The 18037-nt window shown below is 40.3% G+C and overlaps 1 long non-coding RNA gene across 1 annotated transcript in view; it reads right to left on the bottom strand.

Annotated features, from left to right (window-relative positions):
- Positions 1–216: 216 nt before the first annotated feature.
- Positions 217–18037, bottom strand: part of LOC105875682 (uncharacterized) — a 40147-nt gene continuing 22326 nt past the window's right edge. Inside the window, exon 3 of the long non-coding RNA XR_001156095.2 lies at positions 217–1119. This is a non-coding gene — a long non-coding RNA (uncharacterized LOC105875682). The remainder of the gene's footprint in view (positions 1120–18037) is intronic.

Below are 18037 nucleotides of genomic sequence, written 5' to 3'. Positions count from 1 at the left end.
CAGGGCTCAAAAACTACTAGCTGGTGTTGATGTTAAACTTCGTAAAGTCTCAGTTTCCTCATCTGTGAAATGGGGTTCAGGATAGAACCTACCTTGTGAGGCTGTTGGGAAGATTAACACCTTGACTGCCACACAGAAAAAACAGTTTTCCTTGGGGCCACACTGTTTTATTACAAAAATAGAATAAAAACTTCGAGTGTACTTTAAAGGTAAACATAAATAGAAAAATGAAATTTATTGAGTTTTATTCATTAAGCCCACGTTTTTAGAATTAAACTGTCAATATTAATTGTAACAATAAGAACACTAACAAGTAAGATTTTATATATGCTTCACATAGCCCAGGGTCAACATTAGAGTGAGTTAAATACAACTCTCATGGCAGTTAAAGTGTTAAAATATTCTGGGTGAGACAGCTAGCACAGTGATTGGCACATTGCAGGTACCTCGCAAATTTGAGTTCCTTTCCTCTTTCATTTAAAGTTCTTTAACACTGTGGAATAACTGTCTGATAAGGAAGGTACAAGGCCATTGAGAACCTATAGTGAGATTCTCACCAAGCAATTGGATTGTTCAGTAGTCACGTGCACATCTCTAATGCTGGCTTTGGCTGAAAAAAACAAAGTCTGTTTGAGCAAGAAAGAAAAAAAAGTTGGCAATGATACATGCACTACGAGAGTTCCACAAATATGCATTTGGCAGAAGCCTGACTATCCAGACAGATCACAAACCACCAGGCCACGCACCTGCTAGACGACAGGGAATGTTATTACTGTTATAAAGATATGATTTACGAGTAATCTATACCCCAGGCAAAGACTCGCTTATAGCAAACCTATTGTCCAGACTAGTCATCAACGCTCCAACTGGGGAAATGACAGCACTGATTGAAGAGACAGCAGAGGAGGCCATGGAATTAAGCAAAACACTTGACCCCACAGTCCATGGGAGGCTGAGCCCCAAGACAGGAAAAGGCGCTGTGTTGTAGCTACTTATCCAGATGTTGCACAATGGCCTGTGTGGCAGAAGGAAGCAGAACAATCGCAGGTGCGTTGGTCTCTGAAGGAGTGGCTGCTTCAGCCTTCTAACAGCAAGGGGGATTTTTAGGCAATGATTGTCCTGAAAGAAATAAGAAAAAGAGAAGATACGTGATCAGAGACAGTTTTGGGAGGAGGAACTTTGCTTAAGCCCCCAAATTATTTCCGATATCTACTCACTGGTTCTTGGAGTTCCAGCCAGAGACTGGGTTCTTTTGTTTAAGGTTGCCCTGTCATAGGCGAGCTGATGTTAGATTTGATTCCAATTACGATTTTTAATTCTTGGGCTGTGATACCTTCAAACCTTATAAGTGATTTACTAAGTGTTCAGATTTTTTCCTGAAAAATAGGGAGAAGTGGGGCAATAGCCTAAGTAAGTGGGGTTATCAAAGTGATTTGTGTCATGGAGAGATGATATTTATTCCGGGAATGGTAGGAAGGTATTGAAAAGGAGAGGTTTCCCTTCAGGGTTGTACTGTGGAAACCACATTTATTTCACGGGAGATGACAAAAGTGCTGTCATAGTCATAAGAGAAGCTTTTTGAGGACAGAATTTGAATCCTCTCCTCCTACTTCTCTATCATCGCCATCACTGCCATCATCACCATCATCATGAACTACCTCGCCTCAGTCAGCTAGGTGACTTACAAACATGTAGTTTATAGTTCTCACAGCAACTGCCGCTAATAATGTAGGTATTGTTCGTCCCATTTTACAGATGAGGAAGCTGAGGCTCAGATGGTATAACTTGAATAAGTCAAGGTCACGTAGCTACTAGGTGACAGATCCAGGATTCAAATCCAGATGTCTCCCACACAGGCCCATGGTTTATTCATTACCAAACTGCCTCTCATCATTAAAAAAACAGCACCCTCCTTCTGTCTATAGCACCCAGCTCTCTGCTTGCAGTAGATGCCTAATGTGGCTGGTGTGAGGAACTGAATTTTTAATGTTATTTAATGTTAATTAATTTAAATAGCCACACATGGACAGTGGCTACCTTATCCAGCAAGGCTCTAGGAACAAAACAAGATAATGTCCTTTATACTGTGCCTGGTATTTAGATGAAGCTAAAACTGCCAGACCTTCATTACATTCTGATGTCTAGAATTTGTTGGCTATAATCCATGGACAAGTCCACCCCAACCCAACTGTTATTTCAATAACCTAATTGAGACCAGACAATAGTGAGTAATAAGTTACTCCTGCTCTGTGGTTTTTCATTCTCTCATACTAATTTACCTATCTTTTCCTTGTTTTGAATTTCCTTGTTTCTTTGTTTACAGCTGCTGTAGTAGCTATAAACCCTGTGGTGTGAAAGCCAAAAATAGTCTTTAAGCTATTTTTGGTATTAGGTGGTATTAGGAAAGGTATGCAAAATGATGTGATTACCTAAATATTAATAGAAAATTGTAGATATTGATAAACAATGGCTTTGAATAGTGATTTATGACTTTGACACTTTCATATGCTTTAAAACATTTAGTACCATTCGTTACATTCTCTACCTATCTCCAAATTCACCAACTCTTTTTTTTTACCTTTATTTCAATGGTCTTTTCCTATATGCATCTTTTATTATAGGCTACTTCAAATACTTGAAGAAAAAGTCAAACTCTAACCACATCACACTAATCAAAATAAGTAAGTGAACCCACAAATAAAATGACACACAGACTCAGGAAAGACAAGGAGAAACATTAAGATCGGCTATTGGAAGGAATCCCCCTTGAACTTGCTTTGGTAGGCAGCACCAAAATAATATTTACTGTAGAGCACAAATGATACAGGCACAGTCTGTGTTGTCCCAGGGGACAAACCAACGCAGACACAGAAGATTCTGAGTCAGCCACACGCAGACCGGGTTGCTTCTACTGACATAGCTGCTCAGGCATCTGCATGGATTGGGGCCAGAGCTCCGGGGTCCGTGCAAGCTTGCTTGCCAGGAGGACAGAGATGTGGCCCCAAACCCACAGATCACCTGCTGCTTTGTTGTTAACTGCCCAAGCTCCCCTATGCATTGACTGTGCCATAAAATTGCTTTTGTTTTGCTTTAACTTACAAAGAAGTAGAAAATGCTCTTTTTAACTACTTCTCAGATTTCAATTTTTTCCCTTCTGTTATACTTCAGATCATCCATTCCAAACCATTTTATTCGACTTAATGTCAATAGTATGAGTGCTAAGTGTTCTTACATACATTATCTCATTTAGTTTCTCAAAAGCCTGTCAAAGATGTGCAATTATTATATATTATTCAGAAGAGAAAACTGAGACAAGAGGGGAAATAACTTGTATTCATTTGCTTCATTGAACATGTATCTAAGCCTATTGTATGCCAGGCACTGGACTTACTGCCTGCCCACATTACCTCCTTTGATCTACAGAGCTATCCTAGAAGGTGGGATTTATTCTCGTTAGTTTAGAAACTGAGACTGAAGGAATTTGTTAATAAATAGCATGTCCGCAGTTATCAATAATAGTAAACTACTATAGAATTCCAGGGAAATTCATGGAACCCATGTCTACCTAACTCTAAAGGCCATGGTTTATGTGGACAGATACGAGGTGTAAGACATATAGTTTCATAATTTTTTACCCATTCCTTTACTTAAATAAATATTATGCCTAAAATTTCCTGCAGTAGAGGAACAGGGCTTCCCTCCCACTAGCTACCAATATTTTATGATAATTATGATGTAGCCAATTACTTCATTATAATTACTTCAAGTTCAATATTTCAGTAAACATGAGACATCTATTTCCAGTGTTGTAACTCTGCAAATTAAACTGAGGTTCAGAATGGCCTTAGAGCCCACTATTTGAAACTGCAAAGCTCAAATCATGCTAAATAAATATTATGACCAACTGTGCTATCCAGAATGCTAAGATGACCGTTGAGCTGGGTGACAAAGACCAGAAGTTCACACAAACCTCTGAGAGTAACTGGATGAAGATAACAAACTTGGCTGCTAGCCTGTCCTTCAAAGTAGCTGGAAGTTTTGCCCTCTCCCTGCCCTTCCCTCCACCCCTGGGCCAGTGCAGGAGTCCTGGAGGGTACCCTGCCCCAAGTCTGGGCCCCCAGAAGCTCTGGTCCTGACAGTCCGTGGTAGGATCTTTCCTCTTAACCTATGTTCTTCTGATCAAAAACTCCCAAAGCAAAACCAATGTTTCATGCAAGGTGGATGGTGTCCAACTCCAGTGGACTCCATCCACCTTGTATGGAAGGAGAAATGGGTTCTATGACCTTAGCCCTTGCTTATAATAGCACCATTATCGTTTTACATGCATTGTATACTGGGGCACTCTGTGAGATTTAGTTTGAAAAAAGAATTGTTTGAAGGCCACAGTCTTCTGCATCGTGTGCCACCATCTTCATTTGTCCCTCCAGGCCCTCCCTTAGCAGGACCTTTTCCCACAGTCATTAGTTATGACACACAGTACTAAGACAGATGTTCCTTTGTGGCTCATGGAAATGACTCCTAATATTCTAATATTTGGGGATATATCTAAACACCTTGTATCTTATTACCCTCAGGCCATTTCCCTGGCAGCAAGGCAGTCTTCAAAGGTCCACAAGCTCCCATGGTTGGCCCCAAGCCAGAGCCTCCTCAACTTGTGGGTCTGCCAAAGTGCCAGCTCCAGCCCTTCCGTGATCACGGGCCTACCTCCACCGTTTCTCTTAATTCAAACTCCCTAGGAGAATTCACTGATGGTTTACACCCACTGCATTGGTAGGTCACAGATTTAGCATCCACTCTGTTCCAATCATCTGTGGCCAGTAGGTAGCAACGTGCTGTGAATATGGTGCCTGGGCTTGTCCATTAATAGGAGCAGTGGGAAAGGAAAGTTCCCAGTGTTGGACACTAGTGTCAAGGTAGATATCCAAGATGAGATACTATGAAATTGTATGAAACTGTACAAAACCCACTGGCCTGAATACTTGTCTGTCAACCTCATTATCTTAAAATGCCTTTATTGTAGAGTCTGTATCTTACTCATGGTTTCACCCTCGGCACCTAGCATGAGCTTTGTATGTGGGGATTCAGTACACATTTGTAGGACAAATGAGTAGATGAAGCAGTAACTAAGGAGATGAGTGGTGGGGTGGACAGAGTACTCATGAAGAGACAGATAGAGACAATACAGTAGACTGGCTAAACAATGTGAGCTCTGCAGCCAGACTGCTTGGATTGAAACCCCGGCTCCATTGCTCACGAGATGTGTGCCTTTGGGAAATAACTTTTAGGGGGGCTCAGTTACCGCATCTTAAAACAGGAATAATAATAACATCAACCTCATAAGGCTTCTGTGACAATCAAAACGAGTTAATTCCTAGAAAGCACAGAGTATAACACATGGCATGTGGAGATTCCTCAATCAGTTTCTGCTATCACTGTTATTGTAACTATTATTATTGATGGGCAAAGTCTTAAGGCAGCAGGCATACTTGAAAACCAAAAAAAAAAAAAAAAAAGATGAAATGGCTTATGAAAATTAGAAACAAACTCAAACTAATAACAAAGAAAAACAAAACAGAAAATTGGTCCCAATATTAAGGAAAGTATGAAACTAAACCTGTAGCCTACTCTTCAGGGGGAAATAACACATTAGTAAAAAACATCATGGGGGAAAGAGAGCCTAGGCAAGTATTTGTGTCCAAAGAGCTGGTAATTACCTCCTTGACCGGGACGGTGCAGCTGAAATCAGTGTTGTTGCCTGTTTGTGCTTCTGCTCCATGTTGATGTTCGTCAGCATCTCTGAGGAATTCTGAGTATGTAGTGCTTGTTGAATACAGAGGGTTAAGAATACAGACTTCAGCAAAAGGACTTCATGTTAGAAGAAAGTGCATTCCAACTATGGAGACTAGTGAGTGTCAATTTTGTGAGCCACAAAAGGATGACTTGTGGCCATGGCCACTGGGCACAGAGGGGTGGGTCCAGCTGAGGGCACTCTTGGGGGCCTGGCTGCTGAGCCACGCATCCCAGCACAGTCCAAGTCTGCCTGCAGGAGGAGGGGGCTCTTCACTAATTGGTCTGCCCAGAGGGGGTGTCTTTCTGCAAGCCTCACTCCCGGAGGGAACGTCTTTTTCTAATTAGCACAGAGGCTCTTCCGTGCTAGCAGCAGCCCTACATGCAGCCCTGGGAGGTTTTCAAACCAATTGCAAGATAAGTTGGTTTTCAAGAAGAGGACAGATTAATGGGGCCACAGAAAGATGGATGTAAGCTTGGCGCTGCCCCTGCCTCCCCTCACACACTGTGGCTAGCGGCGAGGCCAAGGGGAATGACCCTAAGTAGAGTTACATATTTTTCACACCTCCTACTAAAACTCAGCAAATGCTTGACTTGCTGTTCCCAGCACAATTTTTCTTCCTGCAAAACGTGTTGGGATTATCGCTTTTAGCCACATATGTGCTGGAAGTACTTTGTAGGAGCCCCACGGGCTGCAACCGTTCAAGTCCCTATCCTTGGGAGGGAGCTTGGGGAAGCAGGGACGCAGAGAGCCTGTCCAAGAGCTCCCACGTAGACGGCTGGTTCCCACTAATTAAGTCCAGTTTCCAAGACTGAATCAAAGCTGTCATCCAAATGATTTGGAGAGTCAGGAGGTAACACACAAGTTTCAACCCCAACACCTTCCCCTTATCCATCTTCTTGAGCCATTTCAGGACACTGGGTAACATATGACTTTTCTTTAGTAGATCCTAGATATTATCTGCTGAAATAGCTCTGGTGGTATGAGAGGGAGGTTTCAAAATACGTAACAGATGCACAGCTGCCACCTGAGATGATGCATTATGAATTCAGAACTGTCATCACCTCCCCCCCCCACCCTTCCCCACACCCCCAAGCACATATTTGTTCATGTGGTTTACACCTGTGAGGCTGTGGGATGCAAGACAGGAATCTGATGACTGTTTGGGAGACAACCCAGTCTCTAAAACCGATCCACGTATCCTTGATTCCCTGGAGAAGCTTGAAATCTCTTCCTAACTGTTCCCGTGGCCCAGCTGAGTTAAAGCTCTAGTCCAATTTTTCTGGTATTTGGTACCGATGACTAAATCCGAGGCCTTCATACAGTGAGTCTCATAATGTCTTTCCATCTCAGTCTCCCCATCTGCATCCTGCCATAAGCACAGAGCAATTTTTCAATGCGTTTGTAAGTAGGTGCTGTTGTGCACTCTGGTTATTCATAAAAGGGAAGTGGAGAGCTCCCGGCCTGTGATTGAGGCAAAAGACTTTCTTTCACTCCCCTTTAGGGGAGAGTTTCTGCCACTGACTGATGAAAAACATCCCCTAAGTAAGCACTAGTAGGGAAAAAATAGCTCATGAGAAGAGGCTATTTTAAGGCATAAGCATGGAATCAGAGAAGGCCCTCCTGCAAGAATACAAATTGAAAGGATTTCTGTTCACCAAGACCTTTTCACAGTTTTTAATTATATGTTGATTAATATTGATTAACTTAATTCATATTAGTTTATTCCACTAGATTATGAATTCCATGAGGGCAGAGAATTGTTTTGCTTATCATTGTATTGCTTGTGCCTAGAATAGGACCTAAAACCTACATAGTAGCTGCTCAGTAAGTATGTTCTGAATGACTGAATCCTCTCTGAATAAAAGCTGCACATGTGAATGAGTGATTTTTAGGATAAACTTCCCAATCTTTATGGAGGGAACTCCGCCTTCAGATGTGAATGTGGAGCAAACTTAGTAAGGGTAATTCATGTCTTTGTTATTTTATGCACATGTTGGTGAATACTGCTGACCACCATGGAGTCTTCTCCCAGTCTGGGCTCTGCAGCTGCCACCCCTACCTCCTCCTCCTGGAGGGGGGGTCTGATACTGACCCATGCTGGAGCCAAAGCTCTTCCCAAGCTGTTCTTACTCTTCACTCCTAGAGGAGGGGCAGGAACTCTCCCATCCCTCATCCTTAGCTATCTAAGCTGCTGTTTCTCATCAATGCGTAGGTTTGGTGTGCTAACTTAGACAGGGCAGCTGAGGCTCGAGCTTCACTAGTTGAGTTCATTGTGAGTCCCAAGGCATGTGTCATGCCTGGCCTCCCGGAAGCACCTTGATTATGCATGAAGTCCCTGCTCTTGTCAACAGCTCATACTCTTAATCAGTCTATAAAGAAAATTGGTGGCAGGACCACTTCTGAAGAACTCAGAAAATGTTCACAAGAGCATTGCAAGCTAGATTTTCCTCCTTCCCCAATGAGGGGATCAAACTAAAGGTTTGACTTGGAATGTCAATAAACAAAGGAGTCAGAAGTCAGACTAGTGATTTGACTCAGATGCTCAATTATTAAGGCAATGGAGATAAATGTCTCAGCATCACAAATATATCGAACACTCATATACCTGCCAGAAAGCGGTTCCACCCAGCCAAAGCCATTTTAAGGAGAGGGATTCCAAAGAAGAGAGCAAGAAATGTACGTTCATCACAAGCCCTAGATAGAGGGTTAATTAACCCTCTGTCCTTTAGTTTGTGTTAACCTTTGGTTCCATATTCTGACTGCCTGGTGATGAAAGATCCTTAGTTTTGTCTGTTGAGGAAAGCATCTCACTCTGACAGTGATTATCAGAACACTGGGAATGTGGCCTGCTCAGAGCAGCACCTCGAACCACATACTTCAGCTTTGGAGCCTTTTAGTTGATTAGTTCTTGGCTTCTTGGCTTCCAACTTTGCAAAACAGCTGGTAGCCAAAGTGGAAAAGCAGAACCTCACATGCTTTGCTTAGTGAGCACATCGTGCAATGTATCTTCATGCAGACTCTCCTGCTTCCCATCACTAACAAAATGTTGGGAGGGAACATGTGGTTTCTAATACTTCCATCACATAACGAACACTTCCATCCCTCATCTCATGCACGCGTCTCAACACACACCTAGATGACTTAACAACTCCAAGCCTATACTTATACAAATATCACATGTCTGTAAGAAGGATCCAAATTCTGAAGTCTTCTCCCAGTTCTGCTCTCATGGAATGGAGAGGGTCTGATGTTAAGTGCAAGTGGAAGAACTAGACTTGGCCAGCTGGTTAGGTATGCAAGAATATATTTATTCCTATGTAGGCCCAATAGCTGATATTCGTATGTATTGCCACAGAATGATCCACTGTTGCTTACATACTCTGAAGAGGTAGACTCTCCCCAGATTTAACAAAATAAGAGGAAAAGGATAGCAAATATTTTTGTTTTAGGTATCACAGGACTCCAATAATTTTTTTGAAATTCAAAATACAACTATTTATTAAAAGAAGTAAGCATAATTACTACTGTTTCTTAATTTAAAGATGAAGCACAGTTTAAAACAAGACCTAAAGAAATTCAGACACCTAGGAATAAGCAAATTCTTTATTCATTAATCCTTACCTGGTCTTAATTGTCCTGGTTTCCCCTAAACTTGAGTACAACATTGTTCATCTCACTTAGACCCTCTCAAGTTAGGGTAAACAATTACTTGGCCATATAGATAGGTCTGGAAGAGTGGTGAGCAATTGATACTAAGCCTTTGCTGGAGGTTGCTCTCAAATTTTCATTGCTTTCCTTCCCTCACTGGCATGCGATTAAGTCACTTGCATGACTGGTATAGGCAGTTAAAGAGCTCCGGATACTTCCTGAATCTTCCACTCTTCCCTTTTTCTGACTTTCCCTTTCGCACAGTTGCACAGCACTTTCACCCACAGGCAGCAGGAATGGCCTGCTCCCTTCTTTCCACACAGGTATGGCCCTGCCTCGTTTACTGTGGAAACTTCCCCTTTGCTCTCCAGCATCCTGTATAAACAAGTGGTCTCCATAGCAACAAGTTCTAGTTCACAGCTGAAATATAAAACTGTCTTCTTCTTTGAAGGGATCAAATCCCCTTCTTTAGTGCAATTCCAAATGTATCGGAACATGATTTGAACCCATTACATCTGAGTGTGACAGGGTTGCTGTTTTACCAATCCAAATGTCCGCCAAAACTGAGCTAACTTTCGTTATTGAGTTTTATACAAATACTATGTACCTTATGTATATGTATGTTTTCAAAAATACCCTCAAATTTTAATAAAACAATTAGTCTCCAGCCATATTTCTTGCCAGATATCATATCTTTGTTAATGCGTGATGCTAACCAGGCAGGTGCTGGATCTTGGTTCTCTCATTCATAAAATGAGGGTGTTGGACTAGATCAGTGGTTTTAGAACAATGTTTCTAGAGTTACAGGACTTCACAAGCATATCCTCAGTGGCCACAGAGTTGAGTAGGAGGCTTTGGGAAGTTGACAAGGCAAGAGTCACAGTTCCACTTCCTAACTTTACCCAGAAGAAATCTACTTTTCATCTGTTTTATACATGTAGCTTCTGGGTGAGATTTAATAAAATCAAGTGCTTTATAGCTTAACCATTTCTTTGAAAACCATTCACCCGTATCATTCACCTCTAAACCATTCTCCTCTAAATTTTGCCATTCTTGCCCTAAATTTTCAAGAGACTGATTAAAATTATAGTCCTCATTATGCCTTCCTGGTATAAGCCCGGTAAGGTCATAGTGAATTAGGGTGATGGAGGAAAGAATTGGGCAGCATTAGAGAACTGGGTTTTAAGCAGCAAGGCTTTAGAATCCTCAGATAAATATGGTCCATAAAATGCGAGTAATGCTCAACTACTAAATATTTTTAGTTGTCTGGAAAAAAAAAAAAATGAAGTCCCCCCCCAACCCTCCTTAGTAAACATTTTCTTTCTATTGTTGTTAAATACAAAAGTCAAGCATTTCAGTAACTTCCGCATGAGAATGCTTAAATTTGTTCTGGAGTTTGAAGCATTCTTCCACCTAAAGAAAATAAAGTCAAATGTCAATTATGTATTAGACAAGATGCCCCTGCCAATTAAAAATAAATAAATAAATAACTACAAATAGAATTCTCGATGTTTGAGGTCAGTTTTCCATATGGTGATGCGACAACCTGTTTACCTGAGTAGCTCAGCCTTCTCATCCGGGGTCTCAACTTGAGCACACAACACACGGCATCTCCAGACGGCCCCACGTGGGGCCCTTTTGGTTGCTAATTGGCCCTTCACGCTTGTTCAGCCCTCCGTAGTGATAACTGAACCCTGACCTCTAGTGGCGGGAAAGAATTAGCAAGACGAACAATAGGGTAGTATCTGAACTCCTAACCCAGGGAGGTTCCCTGTGGTCCATGGGTCCCGTGAGGCCCAGTCGCAGAGGCAGCCAATCTGGGAAACTAGTAACACATAGCTATGAATAACCAGTGGAAACCTCAGTCTAAGAGACTTCAGCTGTTACAGCCCTACCTCCAACTGAGAAGGTGGGGGTATAACCCTAGCAGGGGAAACTTTTTATTTCTCATCAAGTAGCACTAACCCACATGGAACTAGAGGATGGGAGTTGGGGATGAATAGGGAAGGGAAAAAATCCAACATAAACCAACCTTATGTACAAGGCAACTAAATTTTGTTGATAATTTTAGAAAGGAAAAAAAAATTCTTTTCTTAGAGGTATACAAAACTTCATCTGAAAAGATAGTACCTGCTGCATGTAACAGCACAGATAATTCCCACAAACATAGCGTTTAACAAAAGAGTTAGATACAGGAGATACATGAAAGATTCTAATCATACGATAGGTTCAAAACTAATCTCTGATGAGAGAAGTCAGAATAGCGATTAACTTTAAGGGGAGTATTGATGGGGGCGGAATGAGAGAGCTTGTAGGAAGACTGGAAAATGTCTTATGTCTTGACCTGTTGTTAATCTAACAAGTAAGTATGTGCATATGTGGAAATTCTTCAAGCTGTACACATGAGATTTGTGCACTTTGATGCATTTAAATTATGTTTTAACAACAAAAAAATATATAGTAATACTGTAGTCCCTCCTTGTCCATAGTTTCACTTTCCCCACAGTTTGTTTCAGTTACCGATGGTCAACTGTGGTCCAGAAATATTAAATGGAAAATTCCAGAAATAAACAATTCATATGTTTTAAATTGTGCACTTTTCTGAGTGTCGTGATGAAATGTCATGCTGTCCTGTTTTGTCTGCCCGGGGACGTGAATCATCCCTTTGTCCAGCATATCCACACTATGGACGATACCTGCCCTTAGTCGCTTTGTAGCCATCTCAGTTATCAGATAGATCACAAGTAGGAGAAGGGTGGGTACACAGAAATAAGATATTTGGGGAGAGAGAGAGGGAGAGACTACATTCACATCTTTTATTACAGTGTTGTTATATTTGTTCTATTTTATTATTAGTTATTGCTGTCAATCTCTTACTGTGCCCAATTTATAAATTAAACTTTACCATAGGTATAGACTTTACCATAGGTATAGACGTTTTACCATAGGTATAAACTTTATGGGGAAAAAGATAGTAGACATAGGGTTTGGTACTATCCAAGGTTTCAGGTATTCACTGGGGCTCTTGGAACGTATTTCCTTGCAGGGGGGTCTATGGTAAAAATATGCCTGGCAATAGTATGAACTTCCTAAGTATTGATTAAAGGAATTAATTACCTAATATTTCAGCCCCATATTATCGCCAAAAGAAAAGAGACTGGGTTAGAGAAGGAATAAGAAGAAGAGAAAAAGGAAAAAGAAAGGAAAGAGAACAGCGTTTTAAAAATAAGGTATGGAAGAGAGTCTGGGGGAGAGGATAAATAAAGAGGACAAAATTCAGAAAGAGAAAGGAGAAATCAAGAATTATATGATGGTGGAGGAGCTTTTCTCACACTATTGCTTTTCTCTATGGTTGCTCTTGAAAGTTATTCTCTCTTTATTTAGAAATAGCCCTCTTAGATGGTAAGAAAGATTTAAACTTCTTTTATTTTTAATTTCAAGTTAAATGTTTTAAAAATATTTTTGCATGCAATTTTTACGTTTTATATTTTAAAAGGAATAACTAAACTTGTAGATTTACACTTTGAACCATAAATTGTTTCAGTTGTCTATTAAATTTATAAGCCATTCCCTGAAAAATTATCTAATTAACATATATTTATTGAACACCCACCATGTGCCAGACACCACACTAGCTTCCAGGAATATGAAGGTGACCAAAGCAGAAAAAACCCTGCCCGCCTGGAGCTGACATTCTTAGTTTCCCGCCTTTATTCTTTAGACACTTAGGAATGTCTACAATATCTCACAGTTGCCTTAGGAGCCACCATATCTCTCTCTTAGATGTTTTGTTGTTGTTTGTTTTAATTAAAGTCATGTGTTATTTTGTTTGATGATTGGGTATAAAGGGAATAATAATATTAATAAAACAAGAACCCTTCTGGAATATATGAGTTAACCATTTATGTTTTCAGCTGCCAAGCATCCCTTATCAGCATTCTGGTTCTTGTTCTTCTCAGACTGCAGCCAGGGTGGCTCACTAGGGGTGAAGTGACAACTCAAGCTCTGTGGCCTAAGCAACAGGCTCTCAACTGAGCAGGATGACATGAAGCAATAGGCCAAGTCCTGGGTGTGAGCTAGCAGTACTCCACCCTGCTCTCATCTATCAACAATTAATAACCATCCAAAGTCTTCTTGAAGGTCTTCAGTGACAATTTTCTCCCTAGTGTAATGCATGTATTAATAATAAAGATAATAGTAGCAAACTCATGTTTATCATGTGCTAATCATTGTTTTAGGCATTGTACGTGTATCAACATTTAATTTACAACCACTATCCTGTGAAGTGCATAGACATGAGGAAACTGAGACACAGAGAATTTGGAAAGTGACAGAACCAGGATTTGAACCAAGCAGCATGGATTCAAGGTCAGCTTTCTTTGTATCACCTCATTAATCAAGAAGATGCTTATAATTTCATGAAATTAGTAAGAACAGGATGGAGAATACAGGGTTGCCTGGAAATTAGTGAGAACAGGATGGAGAATACAGGGTTGCCTAAACTACTCCACTGCCACTTACTACCTCTGCAACTGTAATTTGACCTCTTTGGGTCTCAGTGTCCACATGGTAAAATTGAAGGTGTTTGTTGGTCACTTCTAACCTTTAATACCCTCTAACCTATGATCTTAGATTTTGAGACACCTTAAATGTCATCTAATCCAACAGTGAGTTTGCCCAGATGACAGAACAATCTAGAGAGCCTTGAAAAGGTATAGAATCCTGAGCCTTATGCCAGATCAACTGAAGCAGAATTTCCAGGGGCCAGTCCCTAGGATCTTACTGTTTAAATCTACCCAAAGGAGTCTGATATGTTTGAGAACCACTGATTTAGTTCAACTTACTTCGGTCCTGGTGTCCTTTCCATATCATTTTTCCCCCTTAGGGAAAATGTCACACATACAAAAAAAGCAGAGAGAATAAGATAATAAATCCATCTTCTAGCTTCAAGAATTATTAACTTGTGGCCAATCCTATTTCATTTTTATTCTCATTCAGGTCATAGAATTTTTGGCAGCTGATACTAGCCCTGTTTCTCTTAAACACCTCCAGAGATGGAGACCTTACTACCTCCTGAGATAGCTGGTATTAGTTAGAGTCCTTTGAACTGAAAATGACAAAAACTCAACTCATTTAAAAAAGAGAGACCACCCTTTGGAATGATACTAGGGTACTTCAAAAACTCCATGAAAGAGTTTACTGACCAAGTTGTGGGAGGATAAGAGGATAGTGAGCCTCAGAAATATCTGGAATTCAGAACTCAAGTACCCCTTTCTCTGTTTTTCATCTCTTTCTCCTCTCCTCTCTCTTTTGTCTGAGTGCTAGTTTTATTTTTCTTTCTTGCCATGTTACATCTTCGCCTGGTGAGAAATTCTTCCCTATTTTTGCCTCTTAGAGCTACAGGCAACTCAACTCTTCCTCACTCCCAAATCCCAAAGTCCCAGAGAAAGGGCTCGTTGGCCTGACTTAGGTCAGGCGCAATGTGCAGTGTATTCCTGTGAAGCGGTTCCCCAGAAGCGGGGGGTGGGGTGCTAAGTGCTAAAACACTCTCTCTGGCACCCACCATGTGTCCAACCTATAGATTGTTCAGATCTCACTGACTGTTGGAAATGTCTTTCTTGTGGACGGCACCCCCCCCTCCCTTTGTCTAACTCTTGCACCTCTGGGTCTTTTCCCCACTCTGGAAATACACAGACCAAATCTGTTTCTCCTTTCACGTGATTTGAAAACAACTATCAAATCCTCCACTTAATCATCTCTCCCCCAGGCTAAACATCCCTGGTTCCTTCAATACTTCCTGGCCTGACATGATTGTTAGCCCTTTCTTTGTCCTGGTCACTCTCCTCTGGATGGGCTCCAGATTGTCACTTAAAAATTGGCACCCAGAACTGAAGGCAATAAATGCTCCAGATGTGGATGGGCCTGCAGAGCCAAGAGCAGGACTAAATAAGCCCCACGCACCACACACATGTGCACACATACACCGTGGACATGACACTGTGACAGCACACTCCAGCTTGCACTCCTCTTCTGGAGCTTTGGGATAGCTCAGCTCATGTCAGGTTTGTAATTGGCTAAATCCCAGCTCTCTTCACGTGAATGGCTGCTAACCTAGCAGCCCCTCCCCTTTGCCAACGATTTTCTTAAACCCAAAAATATGGATCCTGGGTTTTAAATGCATCTTGCTAATTTGGCCTGCTTATTCCAGGCTGTCAGAACATATTGGGACCTTTATTTTACTCTCTCAAATATTAGCTATACCTCTCTGTCCTGTCAGCTGAAAGTGTGATAAGCAGGTCCTCTTTGTCTTCAAGCCACTGATAAATTGTTGAAGAGAGCCATTCAGAAGCCTGGGACACAAGGACACACTGTTGAAGACCTTCTTCTTGTTAATATGGCTCCATTGATCTGCTTCCTTTGCATTGACTGTTTAGCCACTTTTCTGAGCTATAGGTCTATAATTCCTTATTCACGGTCTAAAACGAAAATTTGAATGAAATTATAATTAAAAATACTTTCTTTAACAAGGTATTAGCAAATCAAATCCAACAGCACATTTAAAGGATTATATAGGATGACCAAGTGGGAATTGTGGCAAGAACGCAAGAGTGGTTCAGCTAGCAAAAACAATCAATGTAATTTATCATAAGAAAGGGAAAAAATATATGGTCTTCCCAGTTGATGCAGAAAAGCATTTGACAAAACCCAACATTGTTCTATGACTAAAAACTCTCAGAAAACTAGAAGTAGAAGGGAAATTCCTAAATATGATAAAGGGTATTTATTTTAAGAAACCCACAGCTAACATCATACTCAATGGAGACTAACTGAAAACCTCCCCTCTGAGCAGGATGCCAATTTTCACCACTATTACTCAACATTGTATTGAAAGTTCTAGTCAGAGCAATTAGACAGAAAAGAGAAATAAAATTCACCCAAATTGGAAACAAAGTCGTTAGATTATTTTTATTTGCAGGTGATAGGATCCCATGTGCAGAAGAACCCAAAGGATCCATTAAAAAGCTATTAGAGCTAATATATTCAGCAAAGTTGCAGGATACAAGAGAAACACACAAAAAAATCACTTGTACATCAATGATGAGCAATCTGAAAAGGATGTTAAGAAAATAATTCCATTTATATTAGTGTCCAGAAGAGATAAAATATCTAGAAATAATTTAACCAAGGAAGTGGAAGACTTATATGCTAAAAGTGATAAAACATTGATGAAAGAAAGTAAAGACGTAAAAAATGTAAATACATTTTGTGTTCATGGACTAGAAGATTTAATATCATTGAGTTGGCAATACTATCAAAGTGTTCTATAGATTTAACACAATCCCTATCAAAATTGTTTGTTTGTTTTGTTTTTGTTTACAGAAATGGGATAGCTGGTTCTCAAATTCATATGAAATTGCAAGAGGCCCCATATAGCCAAAAGAATCTTTAAAAAAGAAGAACATGGTTGGAAGACTCACACTTTCCAATTTCAAAACTTACTACAAAGTTACTATATTCAAAACAGTGTGGCTCTGGCATAAGGATAGACATATAGAGCAATGAAGTAGAACTAAGAATCCAGAAATAAACCCCTGTATATATGCCAATTAATATTTGCAAGAGTACCAATTCAACTCAATGTGAAAGAATAGTCTCTTCAACAGATGGTGCTGGGACAATGGAGTTTCCATGTGCAAAAGAATGAAATTGTACTCCTACCTCATAACATATACAAAAATTTTCTCAAAATGGATCAACAACATATATGTAAGCACTAAAATCATACACTTCTCAGAATAAAACATAGGGGTAGATCTTCATGATCTTGGATTTGACAATGGGTTTTTAGACACCAAAAACTCGAGAAACAAAAGAAACAATACATTTTAATACAAAATTAAAAACATTCACGCAACAAAGAATATTATCAAGAAAGTGAAAACATAAACTAAGTGGGAGAAAATATTTGCAAGTCATATATATGACAAGGGTCTGGTCTCCAGAATACATGAAAACTCTTACAACTGAACAAAAAATAAGACAAAAAAAAAAAAAAACAATTAAAAATGGGCAAAGAAATCGAATAAACATTTTGTGAAAGAATATATGCAAATGGCCAATAAGCATTAGTCATTAAAGAAATGCAAAGTAAAATCACAATGAGGTACCACTTCACACCCACCAGGATGGCAATATAATTAAAAAAAAAATAAAGTACCAGGTATCGGTAAGGATACATATCCTCTTCCCCCACGCGTGCCAAACCTCCCACATTCTCAACATTTCCCACCAGAGTGGTACATTTGTTGCAAGTGATGAGCACATGACACATCATAGTCACCCAAAGTCCTTAGCTTACATCAGTGTTCACTCTTGGTGTTGTACATTCTCTGTTGTTTGGACAAACATATAATAACATGTATCTACCACTATAGCATTATACAGAGTATTTTCACTGCCCTAAAAATCCTCTGTGCTCTGCTTATTCATGGCTCCTCTCCCACCATCCAACCCCTGGCAACTACGAATCTTTTTACTGCCTGCATTGTTTGGTCTTTTCTAGAATGTCATGTAATGGGATTGTCATAGTGTATGTAA

The sequence above is a fragment of the Microcebus murinus genome, chromosome 7, assembly GCF_040939455.1.
Source record: "Microcebus murinus isolate Inina chromosome 7, M.murinus_Inina_mat1.0, whole genome shotgun sequence".
Classification (NCBI taxonomy): Eukaryota; Metazoa; Chordata; class Mammalia; order Primates; family Cheirogaleidae; genus Microcebus; species Microcebus murinus.
Note: the sequence above shows the minus strand (reverse complement) of the source record. Positions and strands in the feature narration are given on the sequence as shown.